Below are 19,281 nucleotides of genomic sequence, written 5' to 3' on the forward strand. Positions count from 1 at the left end.
TTTCCATTGACTTAGCTCAGGGAAAGCAGCAGAGAAAAGATCTATCATGAATTGTCGTGGATTTGTATTTTCTTTCCCTTCCGGTATGCCCAGGACTCGGAGATTATTACGGCGAGCTCTATTTTCCAAATCCACCAGTTTCCAATTAATCTCCTCTTTCAAGCCCACCATTGATTCTAGCTGTGCCTTCTGTTGCACCATAGAGTCTTCCACCTGTGATATCCTGCTCTCCGTCTCCGTAACTCTTATAACTGTGTCGTTAGAGATTTTCATTACTTTCCTGAGATTATTTTGTAGCTTTTTTACAGCTCCCTGGGTTCGAAGATTTTCAGTTTTAGTCTCCTCTCTGTGATGCAGCATTACTCTATATAAGACTTCCAATGTTATTTCAGGCAAGTCATCAGAAGAATTATGGGGTCCAAAGATTACAGGTGTTTTGGGTGAGTTAAGTCTGTTTACTCTTTGTGGGTCAAAGTTAGCTTCAAAGTTCTCATTTTCCTCCTCTCGCCCCCACTCCTGTCTATTCGGGGACTCCTCTGGATCTGAATCTGAACCTTCAGAAATGCTAAGATCATCTTGACCCACCCCCTCCTGCAGTAACTCAGTATTCGGTAACATCTCATCTATATTATCAGAGTCCAGTGCTTGGGATAAATCAGTCATAGAGTAGAAGTTACCTGCTGAATCCAAGGACTCTGTATCTTCACCTCGAGTATCAGCTGCCATTGATAGCTTTCGACTTAAATCTTTATTTTTTTCGCCGCCACTAAACGCACCCTTAGCAGGACCTTCTGCGTCTACTTGTTTCTCTAGAGACTTCTGAATTACGTCAGGATTAGCAGATTTTCTCCTAAACATGCCAGGAATTTTCGGTATTGCTCCTGTCCTACAACTACCAGAAGCCATTGCGTTTTCGGCATTTTTAGCTATGGTACTTATTATAGTTGCATTAGTTGCATTAACATTGTTTAATTGTGGAGTAGCTTGATGTAACCCCTCGGCCGTATTTAAAGCAGCTGAAACATTTTCATTACTTGCACTTGAGCTTGGGATTGTACTCACAATTGTAGCAAGCTGAGTGTTACCAACTATCACCGCCGCCGTGTGAATTGTATCTTGACTTGCTGCTGCTGTTGCTGTGTCAGCTCTTGTCTTCGGTTTCTGCTGCCGTAGGGTTCCTGCCGGATTTTTTGGCGCCATTGTAGCCGAGGGAAGCCGAGACACTGAAACAATGTTGCTATCAAGCACGTATTGTTCCTTTGATTCTCGGTGTCGACGTGCTGAGAAGGACTTTGACTCGCTCCCTGCTCCTTCTCTTACGGTATTCTGGTTGACAGCTGACACTGATGAAATGGGAGTCGAGCGCCCACACGCCGAACGAAGGGTTCGGATGTACTTTCTCCACGGGTTCAGGCGCATACCCGGGTTTGGTAAGCGTCCTTACTATTGCCGACACAAAGCACCATCACCCCTTCAGACGGCTTTTCCTCCCGCAATCAGGAAGAGAGAAACGAAGCACTCTCTTCTCCGCCGCCGCCTTGAGAGCACAATCTTCCGTGAAAGTGAGTAAAAAGTTCCGTAATTATGCTCCCGCTGCTACAGCATCGACAGCATCGACATCGCCTTCCTTTTCAGCCACGTTCAGTAAGGAACACCAGTAACTCTGAGCGAGCCACACGAGAGCCTGCACTAGCGTCTCCTCACTCGGACTTGCAGTCCACCATCTTGCCCCCCTCTCTCTCTCTCTCTTTTGGTCAGTCTCTCTCTCAGTCAGTCTCTCTCTCAATCGGTCTCTCTCAGTCAGTCAGTCTCTCTTTTAGTCAGTCTCTCTCTCTGTTAGTCCCTCTCTTTGTCAGTCTCTCTCTCTCTGTCAGTCTCTCTCTGTCAGTCTCTCTGTCAGTCTCTCTCTATCAGCCTCTCTCTCTCAGTCTATCTAACAGTCAGTCAGTCTTCCAGACAGTCTCTCTCTCCCTCTGTCAGTCTCTCTCAGTCAGTCATTCTCTCTCTCTCTCGCAGTCAGCCAGTCTCTCTCAGTCAGTCTCTCTCTCAGTCAGTGACTCTCTCTGTCAGTCAGTCTCTCTGTCAGTCAGTCTCTCTCTGTGAGTCTCTCTCTCTCTGTGAGTCTCTCTTTGTCAGTCAGTCTCTCTCTCTGTCTGTCAGTCTCTGTTTCTCTGTCAGTATGTCAGTCTCTCTCTCTGTCAGTCTCTGTCAGTCAGTCTCTCTCAGTCAGTCTCTCTCTCTGTCAGTCTATCTAACTGTCAGCCTCTCTCAGCCACTCAGTCTCTCAGTCTCTCTCTCTCTCTTAGTCTCTCTCTTGGCCAGTCAGTCTCTCTCTCTCTCCCAGTCAGTCAGTCTCTCTCCCAGTCAGTCAGTCTCTCTCCCAGTCAGTCATTCTCTCTCTACATCAATCAGTCTCTCTCTCTCTGTCAGTCTCTCTCTCTGTCAGTCTCTCTCTCGTAGTCAGTCTCTCTCCGTCAGTCAGTCTCTCTCGCAGTCAATCAGTCTATCTACTCAGTCAGTCAGTCTCTGCCTCTCTCTCTCAGTCTCTCTCCCTGTCAGTCAATCTCTCTCTCTGTCAGTTAGTATCTCTCTCCCTCAGTCAGTCAGTCTCTGTCAGTCAGTCAGTCTCTCTCTCTGTCAGTCAGTCTCACTCTCAGTCTCTCTCTCTCTCTGTCAGTCAGTCAGTCAGTCACTCTCTCAGTCAGCCAGTCTCTCTCTCTCTCTCTCTGTCAGTTTCTCAGCCTGTCAGTCTCTCAGTCAGTCAGTATTCAGTCTCTGAGTCAGCCAGTAAGTCTCTACTCTCTCTCCACTCTCTCTCTCGCCATTCTCTTTCTTAACTCTGTCCACTCTATCTCCACTGTCTCTCTCTTCACTTTCTCTCTCTCTACTCTCTCTCCACTCTCTCTCTCTCTCTCTCTCTCTCTCTCTCTCTCTCTCTCTCTCTCTCTCTCTCTCCACTGTCTCCCCCCACTCTCTCCACTCTCTCTCTCCACCCTCTCTCCCTTCTCTCTCTCTCTACTCTCTCTCCACTCTTTCTCTCTCTCTCCACTGTGTCTCTCCACTCTCTCTCCACTCTCTCTCCACTCACTCTCCACCCTCTCTCTATTCTCTCTCCACTCTCTCTCTCTTGCTCCCTCTCTCTCCACTCTCCCTCTCTCCACTCTCTCTCCACTCTCTCTCTCCACTCTTTGTCTCTCTCTCTCTACTCTCTCTCCACTGTCTCCTTCCACTCTCTCCACTCTCTCTCCACTCTCTCTCTCCACCCTCTCTCCCTTCCCTCTCTCTCTACTCTCTCTCCACTCTCTCTCTCTCCACTCTCTCTCCACCCTCTCTCCATTCTCTCTCCACTCTCTCTCTCTCCACTCTCTCTCCACTGTCTTCCTCCACTCTCTCTACACACTCTCTCTCTCTCTCTCTCTACACTCTCTCTCCACTCTCTCTCTTGCTCACTCTCTCTCTCTCCACTCTCTCTCTCTCCACTCTCTCTCTCTCCACTATCTCTCCACTCTCTCTCTCCACTCTCTCTTCACTATCTCTAGTCTCTCTCCACTGTCTCTCTCTCCACTCTCTCTCTACTCTCTCTCCACTCTCTCTCTCTCCACTCTCTCTCTCTCCACACTCTCCACTGTCTCTCCACCTGCAACATTTTATTTTATTACATCTAGAGTTTTATTAAATATCCTAAATACATTTACATTTATATTTTATATTTCAATATTTTAATTTTTTTTAAATTAAAAATAATCTTTAATAATTTCCCTATACTTCCTCATAGGGAGATCTCCACTACAGTGTTGGAAATCACTACCTACGAGTGAAAAGTTACTAGTAGTAATTTTAGACTCATAAATCCTGTTGAAGGAAAGTCCACCAGTGGGTGGAAACATGTAAGTTTACACTTAGGTGTAAATCTACAGTAGGAAATGCTGGACGGCAAAAAGATTTTGATTTACACCTAGGTGCAGGGGTTTACAGGAGTAAATGCAGGGCTTGAGTTGGGGTACCACACGTGTGGATGGCGTACCCCCACTTATTTTACCGGGATCTCGATAACTGGAGCAAATGGAGCCACACATTCACTTTTTGGCCTCTCTGGGGCGAGTTCGGAGCTCATTCAGAACACTGCTCATGCGCTGGCTTCTCTGATGCAATCGCATCTAAGGGGTGAGCGAGGGGAGGCAATGAGTCTGATGGTGCAAGCCACCTTTCGTGACGTCACTTCCTGTCGTGACCACAGCACCCCCCCAATTCTTTTTTTAGGACTTGTGCCCTGAGTAAATGTACATGTGTAAACTTACCTTTGCGAAGAGGCCCCAATGAATTTCACAGCCGCGTGCCTAATTGTCTTAATTGCTCCAACTGCTTCATCGAACCCTACTTAATGGAGATAATTGTTTTGGGTTTTGTGTAGTGAGAAGTTTATGGAATGAAGTAGGCATTTTAAGTTATAGCGCTTTGACTGTACCTTTTCAAATGCATTCTGGGCACGGAGTTAAGGGGATTTCTTGTGAAAACGTAGGCTAAAAAAGATACGCTGCGAGACAGTGAACAAATATTAGTGCTGGCCAAGGAGTCTTAACCTTTCCATCAACTACCTGAGGGGGACAGACGTACACATGAGGGCAGTGCACGGAGATGGCACTGCTAGGCATTGGTGCACAGTATGGTATAGGTGGCATCACTGTACAGGAACTGGCACTGGGCACTGAGTGTAGTAAACATGAGCAGTGTGAGCAGCTGGCACTGGTGGTGTAAGAGGCTGTCACTGATGGCAGAGTATGAGTCTGACACAAGTGGGTAGTGACTGAAGCTGGCACTGGTGGGTAGTCGGAGGAGCTCAGCTGCCACAGGTGGCAGTGTGAGAGGCTTGCACTGGTGGCAGAGTTAGCAGCTGTCAATGGCGGGAGTGTGAGAGTCTGGCACTGGTGGGTAGTGGCTGAAGCTGGCACTGGTGGCAGAGTTAAAGGCTGGCACTGGTGGTCGTGTGAGAGGCTGGCACTGGTGGTAGTGTGAGAGGCTGGCACTGGTGGCTGTGTGAGAGGCTGACACTGGTGGGAGTGTGAGAGGCTGGCACTGGTAGCAGAGTGAGTGGCTGGCACTGGTGGCAGAGTGTGAGGCTGGCACTGGTGGCAGAGTGAGAGGCTGGCACTGGTGGCAGTGTGAGGGGCTGGCACTGGTGGTAGTGTGAGAGGCTGGCACTGGTGGCTGTGTGAGAGGCTGACACTGGTGGGAGTGTGAGAGGCTGGCACTGGTAGCAGAGTGAGTGGCTGGCACTGGTGGCAGAGTGTGAGGCTGGCACTGGTGGCAGAGTGAGAGGCTGGCACTGGTGGCAGAGTGATCAGCTGGCACTGGTGTCAGAGTGAGCAGCTGGCACTGGTGGCAGTGTGAGAGGCTTGCACTGGTGGCAGAGTGAGAGGCTGGCACTGGTGGCAGAGTGAGCGGCAGGCACTGGTGGCAGTGTGAGAGGCAAGCAATGGTGGTAGAGTGAGAGGCTGGCACTGGTGGCAGAGTGAGAGGCTGACACTGGTGGGAGTGTGAGAGGCTGGCACTGGTGTAGAGTGAGCGACTGGCACTGGTGGGAAGTGGGAGGGGCTGACACTGGTGGCAGTATGAGGGGCTAGCACTGGTGGCAGAGTGAGAGGCTGGCACTGGTGGCAGAGTGAGCGGCAGGCACTGGTGGGAAGTGGGAGGGGCTGACACTGGTGGCAGAGTGAGAGGCTGGCACTGGTGGCAGAGTGAGAGGCTGGAACTGGTGGCAGAGTGAACAGCTGGCACTGGTGGCAGAGTGAGTAGCTGGCACTGGTGGCAGTGTGAGAGGATGGCACTGGTGGCAGTGTGAGTTGCAGGCACTGGTGGAGTGTGAGAGGCAGGCACTGGTGGGTAGTGGCTGAAGCTGGCACTGGTGGTAGTGTGAGAGTGTGGCACTGGTGGTAGAATGAGAGGCAGGCACTGGTGGGTGTGAGAGGCTGGTACTGGTGGCAGTGTGAGAGGCTGGTACTGGTGGCAGAGTGAAAGGCTGGCACTGGTGGCAGAGTGAGCGGCAGGCACTGGTGGCAGTGTGAGAGGCAGGCACTGGTGGTAGAGTGAGAGGCTGGCACTGGTGGCAGAGTGAGAGGCTGACACTGGTGGGAGTGTGAGAGGCTGGCACTGGTGCAGAGTGAGTGACTGGCACTGGTGGGAAGTGGGAGGGGTTGACACTGGTGACAGTATGAGGGGCTGGCACTGGTGGCAGAGTGAGAGGCTGGCACTGGTGGCAGAGTGAGAGGCAGGTGCAGAGTGAGCAGTTGGCACTGGTGGCAGTGTGAGAGGCTGGCACTGGTGGCAGAGTGAGAGGCAGGCACTGGTGCAGAGTGAGAGGATGGCACTGGTGGCAGTGTGAGTTGCAGGCACTGGTGGAGTGTGAGAGGCAGGCACTGGTGGGTAGTGGCTAAAGCTGGCACTGGTGGTAGTGTGAGAGTGTGGCACTGGTGGTAGAGTGAGAGGCAGGCACTGGTGGGTATGAGAGGCTGGTACTGGTGGCAGTGTGAGAGGCTGGCACTGGTGGCAGTGTGAAAGGCTGGCACTGGTGGCAGAGTGAGCGGCAGGCACTGGTGGCAGTGTGAGAGGCAGGCACTGGTGGTAGAGTGAGAGGCTGGCACTGGTGGCAGAGTGAGAGGCTGACACTGGTGGGAGTGTGAGAGGCTGGTACTGGTGCAGAGTGAGTGACTGGCACTGGTGGGAAGTGTGAGGGGCTGACACTGGTGACAGTATGAGGGGCTGGCACTGGTGGCAGAGTGAGAGGCTGGCACTGGTGGCAGAGTGAGCAGCAGGCACTGGTGGTAGAGTGAGCGGCAGGCACTGGTGGCAGTGTGAGAGGCAGGTGCAGAGTGAGCAGTTGGCACTGGTGGCAGTGTGAGAGGCTGGCACTGGTGGCAGAGTGAGAGGCAGGCACTGGTGCAGAGTGAGAGGATGGCACTGGTGCAGAGTGAGCAGCTGGCACTGGTGGCAGACTGAGCGGCAGGCACTGGTGGCAGTGTGAGAGGCTGGCACTGGTAGCAGAGTGAGAGGCTGGTACTGGTGGGAGTGTGTGAGGCTGGCACTGGTGGCAGACTGAGCAGCAGGCACTGGTGGCAGTGTGAGAGGCTGGCACTGGTGGCAGAGTGAGAAGCTGGTACTGGTGGGTGTGTTTGAGGCTGGCACTGGTGATAGAATGAGAGGCTGGCACTGGTGGGAAGTGGGAGGGGCTGACACTGGTGGCAGTATGAGAGGCTGGCACTGGTGGTTGAGTGAGCGGCAGGCACTGGTGGCTGAGTGAGCGGCAGGCACTGGTGCAGAGTGAGAGGCTGGCACTGGTGGCAGTGTGAGAGGCTGGCACTGGTGGCAGAGTGAGCGACAGGCACTGGTGCAGAGTTAGAGGCTGGCACTGGTGGCAGAGTGAGAGGCTGGCACTGGTGGCTGTGTGAGAGGCTGGCACTGGTGGCAGTGTGAGAGGCTGGCACTGGTGGCAGAGTGAGAGGCTGGCATTGGTGGCTGTGTGAGAGGCTGGCACTGGTGACAGAGTGAGAGGCTGGCACTGGTGGGAAGTGGGAGGAGCTGGCACTGGTGGCAGAAGGAGAGGCTAGCACTGGTGGCACAGTGAGAGGCTGGTACTGGTGGCAGAGTGAGTGGCAGGCACTGGTGGCAGAGTGAGAGGCTGGCACTGGTGGCAGAGTGAGTGACTGGCACTTGTGAGAAGTGGGAGTAGCTGATACTTCTCAGAGGAACAGAGCCCTGTGGGGAATGCTGCCTCTGGGGCCCCCACCCCCACCCTTGATCCGGGCCTGCCTCCAGCTCTGACTGAAGAGAAACAATGTCAGTTGAAACATTGTTTCTCTTCAGTCAGCGGGGAGGGCTCAGAGCAGGCTGCAGACAGCCTGCACCTGCTTCAGAGGGAGAGAGGCTTCAGCGCAAGTCTCTCTCGCAGCTCCCAGAAGATCTGAGGGGGGCCCCCTTCATTTACTGAAGCCTGGGGGGCTCCCCCGCACAGCGGGGGCTGCAGGGGCGTTTATTACGCCCCTGGCCTGCACAGGCTATGATGGTTGGGCCCCACTCCAATGCTGTGCTTCCGGCTCTGTGCTACAATTAGGCTGCCATGTCCAGGGATGACCAATCGATTCTATAGATGAATGCGCACTACAAAATTAAGCCAAGCATCAGGTGAGTTTAGCACTGTGTGCGTGCAATCTAAGGCCAGGCACTCGAATATTACATTTTCTGTCATCTCTGTTGTGTAAAATTCGAGCAGTGATCTCTACAGTGTGCTTAGTTTGTTTTTGCACAGCAGAGCTACTTTCTTTCAGGCCTCGGACATAGTGCACTGGATTTCTTGCTGTGTACTGTGAATTCCTCTCTTTTGGAACAGGCATGAAACAGGTATTACCTTCTCTTTCCACCTTTAATTTGCTTCCCCGTGAAATGGATCCAAAAGAAGAAAAACACTTCTGCTGGAAACGTCCTCTTCTTCTGACATTTTCAATGTCTAATTACAGCCTCGGGGTGGAAAGAAATAAAACATTCAAAATATGGAAAACAACTAACTAAAAAAGCAAGACAGCAGTTGCAAGGTGGCCAGATTAATTTATTCACACCTAAACACATTAGCGCCGCTTTACAGTGTTTGCCAATGAAGCGCTACTTTTGTTTTCTCGTATCATCTCTCTTTGAACAACATTGTTATCCCCGGGTGGGAAAGTGCACTATTCCTGAAGTTGCATCCTTCCCAACTATAAATGTGTAAATGAGGGGCAGACGGTTCCCTCTTTGCAAATTTGCAAATGGGTTTTATGTGCTGTGAGGGGCAAAGAAAAAGAAAGCATGTTAAGTATCCCTGTAACGTACACGTCCTATGAAGAATGAGCACACTTCATCAAAAATGATGAAAGAATGAATCATGACAAATAATGTACATTTTGCGTGGACGCAGGTAAAGAACCCAAAGAGTTCAGTACAGGAGCAAGAACATAGGATCACAGTCATCAAACGGACACTGACGTTTTTTTAGCATGGAACTTTTGTGAAATTGCTCAACAGCATTCTGAGGGAATCCAATACATTATTTTTGGCTTGCTAGAGTGTGCATTCCAGAGAAGGGTTGTGTGAGTGGACACCTTCATGAAATCTGGGATTGCGAGACAGAAGGGCTGTAAACTCGGCACGTCCTGCTCTTTGATCTTTATCTGACCAGCTGCTTAACAAGGAACTGGCTTAGCGAGGTCAGCCTCGGCCAAGGGAGTCAGTTCGTCCAGGTCATTCAGAAGTCAGCTAAGGTGTACGTGTCTCAAGGACTTGTTCAGCCGTAGTCATCGGCCTATGTGAGGGCAACCACACAAAATGGCTGCCACACACAAAATGGAACCTGAAGGTTCAAATGAAATCCCTAAATACATAGTGTTCTCATTGATCAATTAATGCGAAAACACTCGTACATACCACACTCGTGATTTGCAGTCCGCTGACACCAAAATCGTCTATTTCCGACGACCTTTATTGGACGGGTACGGAACCACCAAACCTCAGACCCTCAAACTACGGAACTACACTGTAAAACCAGAGAAATGGCTCTGATGTCTTAAGCCTCTTCATGTGCTGTCTCAGGGATGCATCTTGGTCTAAGGCATCCCCCTGTAAAACCAAAGAGATGACTCTGATGTCTATGGCCTCCTGTGCAGTCCCAGAATGTCTCTGGGTCCAAGGCCTCCCCCTGTAGTACCCAAGAAATGGCTCCGATGTTTCAACCCTCCCCCTGTGCTGCCTTGGGGATGTCTCTGGGTGTAATCATTCCCTGTAAAATCCGAAGGTTGCTGTGATGTCTCAAGCCTCCTCCTGTGCTGTCTCAGGGATGTCTCTGGGTCCAAGGCCTCCACATATAAAGCCCAAAGGTTGGCTGTGATGTCTCAGGCCTCTTCTTGTACTACCTCACGAATGTCCTTGAGTCCAAGTCTCTCCCTGTAAAACAAGAAGGTTGGCACTTATTTCTCAGGTCTCCCCTGTAAAGCCCAAGGGTTGGCTCTGATGTTTCTGGCCCCCTCCTGTGCTGTCTCAGGGATGTCTCTGGGTCCAAGGCCTCCACCTTTAAAACCCAAGGGTTGGCTCTGAGGTCTCAGGCCTCTTATTTTGCTCTCTCAGGACTGTCTCCGAGTCCATATCCTGCCCCCCACCCTAAACCCCGAGGGATGGCAATGCTGTCTTACATCTCATATTGCACCCCTCAGGGTCGTTTCGGCTCTTCACACCTCCTCTTCGTCAGCCCAAACGTTGGTTCTCCTGTGTCAGATCTCTAATTTACAGCTCAAGGATTGTCTTGGGCTTCTTGATCTCCAGCTCCAGGTTTATCTCTGCTGTCTGAGATTTTTTTCCCTGATTGGCTACTCTTAGGGTAGTTCCTGCTGTCTCCAGTCTCTTTCCTTATTGCCTACACCCAAGATGGTGCATGCTGTTGCAGATCTCTTCATGTCCAAAGCCAGGTGTATCTGTTCTGTCTCAGGTCTCTTCCCGGGTAGTGCGTAAATATTTATCAAGGACCCCCTGAGTGCATGGAAATAGAGTTCCTAGACCAGGGAAAAGCAAATAAATTTATATGTATCAATCTAGGCAACAGAGCGTAAAAAGTGGTCGAAATGAACTGAGCTAAAACATTGGTTTTTTGTAAAAAGAGGGAGTTCAATTTTATTCACAAATTTTTAAAACACATTGAAATAATAATGTACATTCACAAATTATATTTAACACATGTGACTCAATAGATCGAGAATACACAACAACACTGCTAAAAAGAGGCAAATAATCCAACAAAATCAAGGTTGCATAAAATAAACACAATTATTAAGAGAAAAATGTGGCTAGATTAATCTCTACGCGCGTTTCGGCGAACCAGCGCCTTCTTCTGGAGCAGCCACGATAGTATCTAAAAGGGGAAAATGCCATAAAAGGAAACATTATGTACAATATTGCATCACTCTTATTATGTAACATAAGGACATTTTAAAACAATCCAATGTTATTCTAGTAGTCTCAGACTTTCCATTTGTTGTGACCAAACTTTTTAATATTACAATATTACTTTTGAGGATTTCATTTCCTTGCCTTAATGGTCATCAAAAATAAGGGACTGTGGTAGATCATTTAAACTCATATTTTATTATCTGTAGTAATAGTCAAAAATGAGAAGAAGATGTCTTATAGTATGGAATTGACCATTCCCAAATATTGGAGGTTAAAGGGTTCTTACATCGGATGGCTAATGCGAGGATTCTGATATTTATATCTCTCTAATTGATCATATAATTGGCGGTAACGATGAAAAATAGAGAACACTCTAGATGGTAACAGATATCAAGAGGTTATCATAGCGGGACCTAAATACTAGTGTACAATGTATTTGTATCATAGATAAGGTCACTTACTTTAAAAACACGAAATATATTAATGCAAATCGATGACGCAATCTGGTTTGTATGTATACCGAGTATCTTTTCTTTGTTTATGGGATGAAGATATTCTAAACCATAAAAAAACACAATACATAAACATTGATTATTATTATAGCCTAGTCTATGATTTCTTCACAGCCAATATTTAATAAAAGGACCGAATTGGTGTTTTACCTATTTTAATTGAGGTTCGCAGATGGATATTCCGTACACACTGATGTAATTAGTTGGTCTTGAGTGTTGATTTTAAATTTCTATATTTCCTAAAAAAATTATAGGATCTTTCGATTTATTGGATCTTTCAATTTTTGATGTTTTACTTAAACTAAACAGTTAGTAAAGATGCATTTTTTTTAAAATAAAATAAACATTTTCACTTTAAAGGATGAAGGTACCTTGATTAAGGAGTAGGAGTTCGTTTAGACCCGCCGACCGGAGTTAAAAGTAATGGCCGCAATAATGCGTATTTTTGTAATACCGGAAAGATATCATTCCTCCTGATGTGGGGATAATTAATGGCGATGATTGCCTGAAAAATGGATGGAAAGAATTCGGGCATCAACTTCTATATACTATAGTTAACGAGTAGCAACTTCTTAACTTAATACCTCCAGGAGAAGAAGGACTGATGGTTACCTTTTTGCTTGTGCTCAAAAGCGGTCGATTTCAGATGGTTTAAAATAACTCCCTGTCTGTAAAATAGAGAAAATATAGTAGGGAAGTTATGTTGCCCACTGTTCACTTAGAGATTGCGAGTCAACTAAAGAGTGACTAGATTGAACGTGCCGCATTAGGGATTTCTCCAAAACTTACCCAATTGATATCAACAGGGCTCCAAAATTCCGGCGACGGGACACGGGGGTTCTATGCTCCTTCCACGAACGATGGCGTTTTAATGCTCTTTAAGCCGCTGTTTATATACCCTACATAATTCGATAAGTGAATGCAGCTGACTTGTGTGCGAACATAGAGAGAGGACCACAAATTGAAGAGAGGTAAAAAGAGGACCAAATTTCTCTAAAGACATATCGCCAATGGCTCCCAAGTAAAAATGTCACTGGATAGACATAGACGATGGTGTGTAGCGCATAGATTAACCTAACTCGACAGAGTGGAGAAAAATGGAGAAGGGAGCCATATTTTAAGTGGGCACTAGAGTCAAATTAACCTATTGATAAATCCGGACAGGGAAATTCTATATCTATAGCGCAACAAGAATAATTGCAAAAATAACGATGACTCATTATGGATTAAATAGCAGTCTCCTCAATATTCTGTAAGTGAAAAAAATAAGATTAGGTGGGCACTGGAATCAACTTTTCTTATTGCTGAAACCAACAAGGGAACTATTGGTAACACACCGAACGTGAATGCGAGAATACCAGTGGTCTCGTTATATAAAGGTCTGTGCAATATTCTATGGATGAAAAAGTCAAACCGTAAAGACTGTCGTGCAGTTAGAAAATGTGTTTGACAAAACCAGGGATGTCTACGTAATGGAAATCCATACCATTTACGATTTTAACACATTATAAATAAATGAAAGAGTATAAAGTAACTAAGAGAACGGTTATGATAGTAGTGGCTAGAGAGGGAGGAGAGGGGACCTAAAGGTGTAAGATGTAATTCTTGATACCACCTAAGGGGAGATACCCTAGAACTTCTTGATGGTTTTATATAGTAACGACGAACTATACATAAATGTCAACCTATAAAATTAATAGGTGTTTAACAATAAATCAGATAGAGCGGAAACAGATTTTACTAAGGTAGGAAGAATCTACAGTTATTCTAGCAAATAGCGTGATCCCATGGCAATTCGCTATTCATTCCTTCCCGAAAGGTGTTAAAGACAAATATCCAGAACACCTCTCTCTTTTTTCTGATGGCACAACCACCATTGGAGTCTGGAATATGAATTTTTTCTAGGACTCTCCATTTGAAATCTTCTGCTTGGTGTCCCTTTTCTAAGAAATGTTTCACCATTGGGGCAGCGAGTTTGTGAGTTCTTATCGCTGAACGATGTTCGTTTAAACGTGTCTGTATAGCACGGGATGTTTCTCCTATATACCCGAGGAGACACGGGCACTGTATAAAGTAGATCAGATTTGAAGATCTGCAATTCCACATTTCTTTTGCCACTGTTGTATGGCCATTGTGTGTGAATTCTTTGCCTCTTATGATATTGGCACAAGAGGAACATGAGGAGCAGGGGAAAGTTCCTTTTATTGGATTGCCTGATACAATCGACCTCTGTGTTGAATGATTTTTGTCAGATATAGGTTGGAAGCGTGAACGAACGATATGTTCCTTAATATTTCTGTTCCTTTTGTAGGCAAAGAGTGGCTTAGCTAGTTTCAATTCTGGAGTACAGTTGCTATTTAAAATGTGCCAGTTTGAGTTTATAACTTGTTTAATTTTTGTATCAAGGGTAGAATGTTTAGTTACACAGACCACCTGGTTGGTGGTTTTAACAGGCTTTGGTTGGAGCAAGTAATTACGGTCATAATAGCGGGCACGCTTATAAGAGTGTCTCACTAATCGGTGAGGGTAGCCTCTCTCGATAAATTTACTTCTCATCACAATTGCCTGTCTGTCGAAATCTGCCAGGCTTGTGCAGTTGCGCCTGACCCTTAGAAACTGGGAAAATGGAATTGAATCTTTTTGTGATCTAGGGTGAAAGCTACTGTAATGCTGTAGGGTGTTTCTGGCTGTGGGTTTTATATGCAGATCAATTTTTAAAATGCCTACATCATTTATAATTTCAATATCTAAGAATTCCACCCTATCATCACTGATATGCGACGTAAAGTGGAGATTGGGGTCTGCTTCGTTTATCCAAGAGACAAACTCGTCTAGTGCCTCCCTCCCATTGGTCCAGACAAAGAAAATATCATCTATGTATCTGGATCAATGGGAGACGGACTCAAAAAAGGGAGCTAATTCATTATATATATTTTTAGCTTCGAAAGCCGCCATATATATATTCGCAATCGAAGGCGCTACTGATGCACCCATACTTACACCCTTTATCTGGCGGTAAGTATTCGAACCAAATTCAAAAAAGTTGTCAGTTAAGACAATTTCCAAACATGCCAGTAAAAATGATTTGGGGCAAGAGATGTTATATGAATCAATGAACCAAGATGTGGCTTTCATTGCTCCAATGAGGGGAATATTGCTATATAAGGACTCTACGTCCAATGTAACTAAAAGGTCTCTTCCAGGGGTAAAGGTTAAGCCTTCTGTTTTTTTGTATCATGTCACCTGTGTCACGCACATATGACTTGATCTTAGATACAAATGGACGTAGGTAGTTATCTATATATTTGGAAAGGGGCTCAGGAGCTGTACCTATGGTTGAAACTATGGGTCGATAAGGTGGATCTAATGGGTTTTTATGGATTTTAGGAAGCCCATATATACAAGCTGTTTTTCCTAGATTGTGATTTAAAAATTCAAATTCCTTGGGATTGATGTGACCATCTTCTAGAGCTGTTTTGGTTAAAGATCTTATTTTTTTGGATAGATTCAGTGAAGAGTATGCTTGACAAGGGATGTAAAAAGTCTTGTCACCTAACATTTTTAGCATGTTTAGTTCATATTGGGAAGTGTCGATGAGAACAATCCCACCTCTCTTGTCGCAACTCTTAATAGTAAGATCTTTATTGGAGGAAATAGTCGATAGAGCTAGATGTTCTTCTTTGTCTATATTATAGATTGGTTTTGGGATGTATCTCAAGGCCTGGTCCAATTTTTTTAAAACGATTAGCTCAAAAGTGGCCACTTCTGGTCCTAGTTGTTCCAAAGAAGGACTAAAGGTCGATGGAAGACTTAAAGATTTAACATCGGTTGTTTCTGTATCAATACCATCGTTGGTTGAAAAAAACATTTTTAAACGTATTTTCCGAAAAAATGAAATTATGTCGCAATATAATTCAAAAAGGTTTGGAGTTGAATGGGGCACAAAAGAAAGACCCTTGGATAACAAGGCAATACTGGAAGAGTCTAGATCAGTTTTTGAAAGATTGAAAATGGGAATTATATTCCCTGCTTCCAATATTGCCTGTTTCTTGTCTCTCGTATAAATTGGGGTTCCTCCTGCTGTTGTTGCTGATGGTGTTGGGGTTTGTAGTTCCCTCTCTGTTGTCCCTGAAAATGGACTCTGGGACGTCCTCGTCCCATCCCTCGGTTCCCTAAAAAAGGCTGTCTGCGTGCCCCTCTACCTGAATTGTAGTTATAATAAGGTTCTGGTTCATAATACCCTTCAGTCTCATTCTCTGAATCTGAACTTTGGGAAAAGGTGTTTACTCGTTGTTGTACTTCACTGTTGTCTGCAGTGAAATGGTTTTGTTTATAAAAGTCTACTTTTAGGTAGGGGTAGGTATTTTCAATTGTGGCATATCGTTTGTCTTTAAGCAATTTATCGTTCTTTCTTTTGTCCAGATAGCTGGAAAACGATTCTAATTCTTTATTGCATTCAGCAATTTTTTTCATTGCATCATCTATATTGCCCATTTTTTTGATTTTATCTTCAAGCTCATCGATATCTGATCTTACTTCTGCAGCTAGTTCTTTTGCAGTTTCGACTATTAGCATCATCAAGTCTCTTGAACACCTGTTAGCAATTCTGCTCCACTTGTCGAGAAAAGCCTTGTGGTGTACAAAGAGACCAGGGATGTTTTTAACACGAAGACCTAATGGAATAATGCCTAGGCGGAGATAGGCCAACATAAATTCGCCATGGGCTTCAATACGTGTTAGTTTTTTCTTAAGGTCTAATAATTTTTTAGTGTCGTCATTATGACGCAAGGGTTTGCTTGAAGGATGATTAAAGGAACTTGAAATGCCGACAAGTGTCTCGAATTCCTCGTCGGTAAATCCAAAGGTTTTTTGAAGAGCCATATGCTCTGACAATTTATAGAGATCTATGTATAAATTATCTGGTGTCTATGATAGCTCTTAAGGCAAGGAAAGGAATTACAATGTATCCAAAAAATGAAATAACAACAAAGTAGCCCTGCACAGACAAGCTGTGGGAAAAATGCGTAAATATTTATCAAGGACCCCCTGAGTGCATGGAAATAGAGTTCCTAGACCAGGGAAAAGCAAATAAATTTATATGTATCAATCTAGGCAACAGAGCGTAAAAAGTGGTCGAAATGAACTGAGCTAAAACATTGTTTTTTGTAAAAAGAGAGAGTTCAATTTTATTCACAAATTTTTAAAACACATTGAAATAATAATGTACATTCCCAAATTATATTTAACACATGTGACTCAATAGATCGAGAATACACAACAACACTGCTAAAAAGAGGCAAATAATCCAACAAAATCAAGGTTGCATAAAATAAACACAATTATTAAGAGAAAAATGTGGCTAGATTAATCTCTACGCGCGTTTCGGCGAACCAACGCCTTCTTCTGGAGCAGCCACGATAGTATCTAAAAGGGGAAAATGCCATAAAAGGAAACATTATGTACAATATTGCATCACTCTTATTATGTAACATAAGGACATTTTAAAACAATCCAATGTTATTCTAGTAGTCTCAGACTTTCCATTTGTTGTGACCAAACTTTTTAATATTACAATATTACTTTTGAGGATTTCATTTCCTTGCCTTAATGGTCATCAAAAATAAGGGACTGTGGTAGATCATTTAAACTCATATTTTATTATCTGTAGTAATAGTCAAAAATGAGAAGAAGATGTCTTATAGTATGGAATTGACCATTCCCAAATATTGGAGGTTAAAGGGTTCTTACATCGGATGGCTAATGCGAGGATTCTGATATTTATATCTCTCTAATTGATCATATAATTGGCGGTAACGATGAAAAATAGAGAACACTCTAGATGGTAACAGATATCAAGAGGTTATCATAGCGGGACCTAAATACTAGTGTACAATGTATTTGTATCATAGATAAGGTCACTTACTTTAAAAACACGAAATATATTAATGCAAATCGATGACGCAATCTGGTTTGTATGTATACCGAGTATCTTTTCTTTGTTTATGGGATGAAGATATTCTAAACCATAAAAAAACACAATACATAAACATTGATTATTATTATAGCCTAGTCTATGATTTCTTCACAGCCAATATTTAATAAAAGGACCGAATTGGTGTTTTACCTATTTTAATTGAGGTTCGCAGATGGATATTCCGTACACACTGATGTAATTAGTTGGTCTTGAGTGTTGATTTTAAATTTCTATATTTCCTAAAAAAATTATAGGATCTTTCGATTTATTGGATCTTTCAATTTTTGATGTTTTACTTAAACTAAACAGTTAGTAAAGATGCATTTTTTTTAAAATAAAATAAACATTTTCACTTTAAAGGATGAAGGTACCTTGATTAAGGAGTAGGAGTTCGTTTAGACCCGCCGACCGGAGTTAAAAGTAATGGCCGCAATAATGCGTATTTTTGTAATACCAGAAAGATATAATCCTCCTGATGTGGGGATAATTAATGGCGATGATTGCCTGAAAAATGGATGGAAAGAATTCGGGCATCAACTTCTATATACTATAGTTAACGAGTAGCAACTTCTTAACTTAATACCTCCAGGAGAAGAAGGACTGATGGTTACCTTTTTGCTTGTGCTCAAAAGCGGTCGATTTCAGATGGTTTAAAATAACTCCCTGTCTGTAAGATAGAGAAAATATAGTAGGGAAGTTATGTTGCCCACTGTTCACTTAGAGATTGCGAGTCAACTAAAGAGTGACTAGATTGAACGTGCCGTGCCGCATTAGGGATTTCTCCAAAACTTACCCAATTGATATCAACAGGGCTCCAAAATTCCGGCGACGGGACACGGGGGTTCTATGCTCCTTCCACGAACGATGGCGTTTTAATGCTCTTTAAGCCGCTGTTTATATACCCTACATATTTCGATAAGTGAATGCAGCTGACTTGTGTGCGAACATAGAGAGAGGACCACAAATTGAAGAGAGGCAAAAAGAGGACCAAATTTCTCTAAAGACATATCGCCAATGGCTCCCAAGTAAAAATGTCACTGGATAGACATAGACGATGGTGTGTAGCGCATAGATTAACCTAACTCGACAAAGTGGAGAAAAATGGAGAAGGGAGCCATATTTTAAGTGGGCACTAGAGTCAAATTAACCTATTGTTAAATCCGGACAGGGAAATTCTATATCTATAGCGCAACAAGAATAATTGCAAAAATAACGATGACTCATTATGGATTAAATAGCGGTCTCCACAATATTCTGTAAGTGAAAAAAATAAGATTAGGTGGGCACTGGAATCAACTTTTCTTATTGCTGAAACCAACAAGGGAACTATTAGTAACACACCGAACGTGAATGCGAGAATACCAGTGGTCTCGTTATATAAAGGTCTGTGCAATATTCTATGGATGAAAAAGTCAAACCGTAAAGACTGTCGTGCAGTTAGAAAATGTGTTTGACAAAACCAGGGATGTCTACGTAATGGAAATCCATACCATTTACGATTTTAACACATTATAAATAAATGAAAGAGTATAAAGTAACTAAGAGAACGGTTATGATAGTAGTGGCTAGAGAGGGAGGAGAGGGGACCTAAAGGTGTAAGATGTAATTCTTGATACCACCTAAAGGGAGATACCCTAGAACTTCTTGATGGTTTTATATAGTAACGACGAACTATACATAAATGTCAACCTATAAAATTAATAGGTGTTTAACAAGAAATCAGATAGAGCGGAAACAGATTTTACTAAGGTAGGAAGAATCTACAGTTATTCTAGCAAATAGCGTGCTCCCATGGCAATTTGCTATTCATTCCTTCCCGAAAGGTGTTAAAGACAA

The sequence above is a fragment of the Lissotriton vulgaris genome, chromosome 11 (genome assembly GCF_964263255.1).
Source record: "Lissotriton vulgaris chromosome 11, aLisVul1.2, whole genome shotgun sequence".
NCBI classification, from domain to species: Eukaryota; Metazoa; Chordata; class Amphibia; order Caudata; family Salamandridae; genus Lissotriton; species Lissotriton vulgaris.